At 47.8% G+C, this 5,468-nt stretch overlaps 1 pseudogene; it reads right to left on the bottom strand.

Moving 5' to 3' along the window:
• Positions 1-565: 565 nt before the first annotated feature.
• LOC100140566 (etoposide-induced protein 2.4 homolog) lies at positions 566-1,477 on the bottom strand (annotated as a pseudogene).
• Positions 1,478-5,468: the final 3,991 nt, after the last annotated feature.

The raw sequence follows: 5,468 nt of genomic DNA, 5'->3' as shown, positions 1-5,468 counted from the left end.
CAACCACTGGTGCATTTCAATTCCTTTATGGAACCATCCATTCAAGCAATATAGTGAGTAGAGCTTCCCTAATAGTTCAGTTGGTAAAGAATCCGCAGGAACCCCAGTTCGATTTCTGGGTCAGGAAGATCTGCTGGAGAAGGGATAGGCTACCCACTTCAGTATTCTTGGGCTTCCCTTGTGGCTCAGCTGGTAAAGAATCCTCCTGCAAAGCAGGAGACCTGGGTTCAATCCCTGCGTTGGGAAGATCCCCTGGAGAAGGGAAAGGCTACCCATTCCAGTATTCTGGCCTGGAGAATTCCATGAACTGTGAGTAGTGAGTAGAAAAGAGACATATGCAGAAGACTAACCAGACTAACCAGCTAGATGGGAAAAAGACTCACAAACATCCCCTGGAGGAAGAAGAGAGCCTGCAGCGAAAGGCTGAAGAGCATGTCAGCAATTATTTTGCTACACTAGGGAATGTGGGTGGAGAAGGCAATGGCACCCCACTCCAGTACTCTTGCCTGGAAAATCCCATGGATGGAGGAGCCTGGTAGGCTGTAGTCCATGAGGTCGCTAAGAGTCAGACACAACTGAGTGACTTCACTTTGACTTTTCACTTTCATGCATTGGAGAAGGAAATGGCAACACACTCCAGTATTCTTGCCTGGAGAATCTCAGGGACGGGGGAGCCTGGTGTGCTGCCGTCTATGGGGTCACACAGAGTCGGACATGACTGAAGGGACTTAGCAGCAGGAGCAGCAAGGAATGTGGGAGGCTTCCTTCCTGATACCTCGGATGCCAGGTCAGCTATATCATGGAACCAAATTGAGCTTACGACTTTGGTGAGCGCAAAGAGAGAGTGCACCGAGAGAGCTCTGAAAGTTGACCCAGGGAAAATCTCCAGCCATGACCAAACATCCCTGTGTAGTGATGGGATCACCAATAATCTGGGCTGCTACTGACTGAAGCACAGGAATAAACACGTGATGAAACAAGAGGAGATTGAACCAGAAAACTCCACCATTCCAAGTGCAGCACTGAAAAATTCTCCTAACAACATGTGGTTCACGCTCCTGCTTCCTCTCAGTGCTCTGGGCTCTCCTCTGAGCCAGGACACTGCTTGCCTTTCTTGGACACTGCTCTTCTCTCTTTTGTTGAATTTGAGTATCTAGCTTTGAGATGGTACAAATTCCCCAGATGGAGGTTTTGATTCCCCTGGCAGGGTCCTGCAGAAAGGTTTTGATACTGTAAGCCATTTCCTCACTGCTCAAACTATCAACTACACAAAGGAGAGAGAGTTGTCCCCAGACCTTTCATCGTGAGGGACACAGCTGCTTTGCCCCCGGGGCTCCAGATCTAGTCAGGCCTCTCACCCCATGTGGACCCACTCAGCACCTCCCAGCCCAACCTGCCTGGCCACCCACTCCTGCCCCCATGCTCCGGGGCCAAGGCCGCTGCACCCGTACTCTGGCCTATACTTGGTTCAACCAGACAAGACTCTTTCAGTTCAGTTCAGTTCAGTCGCTCAGTCGTGTCCGACTCTCTGTGACCTCATGAATCGCAGCACGCCAGGCCTCCCTGTCCATCACCAACTCCCGGAGTTCACTGAGACTCACGTCCATTGAATCAGTGATGCCATCCAGCCATCTCATCCTCTGTCGTCCCCTTTTCCTCCTGCCCCCAATCCCTCCCAGCATCAGAGTCTTTTCCAATGAGTCAGCTCTTCGCATGAGATGGTCAAAGTATTGGAGTTTCAGCTTCAGCATCAGTCCTTCCAAAGAACACCCAGGACTGATCTCCTTTAGAATGGATCTCCTTGCAGTCCAAGGGACTCTCAAGAGTCTTCTCCAACACCACAGTTCAAAGGCATCAATTCTTCAGCACTCAGCTTTCTTCACAGTCCGACTTTCACATCCATACATGACCACAGGAAAAACCATAGCCTTGACTAGATGGACCCAAGACTCTTTATTTTTTAATTTTTGATTGAAACAAGATTCTTGACCTTATACTTGGATGCCATGACAATGTCAAACTGCTGTAAGTTTCAACATATGGCTTCCCTGGTGGTTCAGAAGGTAGAGGATCTGCCTGCAATGCAAGAGACACGGGTTCAATTCCTGGGTTGGGAAGATTCCCTGGAGAAGGGAATGGCAACCCACTCCAGTACGCTTGAGTGGAGAATCCCATGAACAGAGGAGCCTGGTGGGCTACAGTCCATGGGTGTCACAAAGAATCAGGCCCAAAAGACTAACATTTTCACTTTCAACATGAGTGGGTGTGTGAAGTCGCTCAGTTGTGTCCAACTCTTTGTGACCCCATGGACTGTAGCCCCCAAGGCTCTTCCATCCATGGGATTCTCCAGGCAAGAATACTGGAGTGGGTTTCCATTTCCTTCTCCAGGGGATCTTCCCGACCCAGGGATCGAACCCAGGTCTCCCGCATTGCAGGCAGACGCTTTACTGTCTGAACTGAAGGGTTTAGAGGCTGTCAAATGGACATGACCTATAAAGGCAATTTTGATGGTTTTACATAGAAATGACCTCTAATGGAAGAGAACACAAATGGGAACTATTTGAGATACATTTCTATGTAAAATGTAGTTTGCACATAATTCAGCATTTTAAATGAGCACTCTGCAACTGAGACCAAATATCAATCATCTCTTGAGGTTTTCTACTATGTACCAACATTAAATCTACATAGGAACAAATGTTACTCCTGCACTTTCAACATACCTACTGGCAATTACTGGTGATGGACAGTGAAGCCTGGCATGCTGCAGTCCATGGGGTCGCAAGGAGTCGGACACGATTGAACGACTGAACTGAACTAAACTGGCAATTTCTGCACCTATCTTGTGTAATTAACGCTAACAGTTGCTGGACCAGTACTGGCATTGCTTTAGCTTATTACCCTGTGATATTTTTCTCCGTAGTATTTATATTCCCTGTAATTACCTTGTTTACTTAGAGGTCTATTTGTTTATGGTTTTCTTCTCACTGGAGCATAAGCTCCATTAGAAAGAGGTCTGATTTATTTTGCTCTGTTGCTTTCCCAGTTAGTGGCCGAGATATAGTAGGTGCTCATAAAGTATTGTTGAATGATGCCTAAGTAACAAACAATGGTGTTGGTGGGGAGAGGAGGCAACCATAGCTGTTATGGAAACTCTACAATCCTACCTGGCCTGAATTCTAGTCAGTTCACTCACAGCTGCTTGACTCTCTGGTTTTCTGTTAGACCACAAGTACCCAAGATTAGGTCCAGATTAGGTTCAGCCTCCAATACCCAGCACTGGATTTCTTCAATTACAGATAGTTCTAATGTGGACGGTCACTATCTGGTGATATGTCTTCCCCCCTGGTTTATAAGTTCTGAAAGGGTGGGGATTTGACCTGAAGTTGACTGCAGTATCCCCAAAGTCAGGCAGCTCAGTCAAGGCCCTTGGTTGACATAAACAGGTTTGTGGCATGTATTTGGGCAGGAGGGGAGACTGCCCTGGAGAAATAGTGCCCTACACTGTCTCCCATGAGCCCCACTCCTTTGGCAGAGTCCCAGGGTTGGTTTGAGCTCTGGTCCAATAGGCTGCCTGAGTTACCACTTCCTTCCCCCATCAGCCACCTCAAGGTGCTTCAAGTTAGAACACCTGGCACACCAGACACTGGCCCAGATGGATACTGAGAGCCTTGGTAAGCAATGCTGTTGTATATTTTTGTGGTTTTCTTCATGAGCTGGAGATGAGGTTACCGTTTAAAAGTGGCTATTAGAAATACAATCCAGATATTGACAGCAGCGATGCATGCCAGAATAATTCCCACCACTGAATAACTGAAGACTTTGCGGGAGGTCTTGACTGCCAAGGCTCGTTCATTCCTGCGGTTGTGGCGCCTTGTCTGAGTTTGAGAGGAGAGACAGAACAGGAACAGATGAGCTTAAAAGGGTTATTGGAGGGGGTGAAGGCACTGCAAGGGTGGGGTCTGAACCAACAGGATGGAGAATATGGATGAAATTTATCCAAGGTCAGGGCTTCTGTGGTAGCTCAGATGGTAAAGAATCTGCCTGCAATGCAGGAGACCCAGGTTTGATCCCTGGGTCGGGAAGATCCCCTGGAGAAGGGAATGGCTACCCACTCCGGTATTCTTGTCTGGAGAGTTCCATGGACAGAGGAGCCCAGTGGGCTACAGACCATGGGGTTGGAAAGAATTGGATATGACTGAGCAACTAACACACACACAGGGCCAGGATGGAGAGGGAGGGGAGGGTGAGGACTCACACGGCGCACATTCCCACCTGGGAAGAATAGTACAAGGCTACAGCGCCTAAAGGAAAGCACAGGAGATAGGCCAAGATCGCCATCAAGAGGTGGTCACTGGGGGGCTTCTCAGCCATAATTTCAAATGCCTGGGGAGAGGGAGTGGGTTATGGCTTGGCTTGGCTTCTGGACCCTACCATTCCCTGTAACTTCCTTCCTTGATTGTCCTTGATTCCTATAAAATCTTCACTGACACTCTTTAAAAGACTCACTGACTCCCTTGAATTCATGCTGTATTCTCTTAAACCTTACTATCCATTTTAATAAATCCATTTACCCCATAACTCCCAGACCCTCTCTTCTCCCCACCCCCATGCCCTATGAGCCCTCTGTTCTCTGTAACATTTTCTCCGTCTCCTGGAAGCTACTCCCTGGCTTCTACAACTGCTTTGCTACTCTCTGCAGCATGTCTCACTTGCCCCCTTCCCTTGTCCCCCTAAAGTCCTTTCTGACTCTGAGGACTCTCACTTGACCTCCTTGTACCTCAACTGACCCACTGTAATACTTTGTTTCCATGAACACCCTCATTGTCCCCCAAGCAACCTTCTCTTTGTCCCTATAAACCACCCTTCTGAGAAGATCCTCACTCAGCACTAACACATTCACTTTTCATGTGTAAAACCTCCATTGTCCCCTTAAAGACGTTCACCCTATAATACTTTAATGTCTTTAATAGCTCTCTGCTTGCCCCTTTTATAATAATATCACTCATTTTGCCCCTAAGCATCTCTCATGGTCCTGCTATGACCCTTATTGTTCACCTGTAAACTCTTCCCCTCATCTATCCCCCACGCCCATATCCTCTCACTTGGCTCCTCTAAGACCTTCTTTAAGCAACTGTAAACTCGAAGTCTCTTCTTATCCACTCGTAGCTTCTTGTCTGTCCCTTATACAGACCTGCCCTGCGTCCTCCTAACGTCTTCTTTCTACCTCTGAAACCAGCTTTGAACTCCTTTTTCCTCTACTAATTACACAACCCCCCTGTTCTGCTAAACTTGTACTGTCTCTAAATACTTCTCTTCTTAATAAACCCTCTCTTCCGGCTCATGAAACTCTCCTTCCGCCTGATTCTCCCCTACCCCTCCTAACTCTCTTCCTGGCACTTGTCACTCCATAAATTCTCTCCCTACCTCTTCTAATCCCCCACCTCCCTCCTTTAGGGCACCTGGAT

The sequence above is a fragment of the Bos taurus genome, chromosome 18, assembly GCF_002263795.3.
Source record: "Bos taurus isolate L1 Dominette 01449 registration number 42190680 breed Hereford chromosome 18, ARS-UCD2.0, whole genome shotgun sequence".
In the NCBI taxonomy this organism is placed as follows: domain Eukaryota; kingdom Metazoa; phylum Chordata; class Mammalia; order Artiodactyla; family Bovidae; genus Bos; species Bos taurus.
The sequence above is the reverse complement of the archived record's forward strand: the minus strand, read 5'-3'. Positions and strand labels throughout refer to the sequence as shown.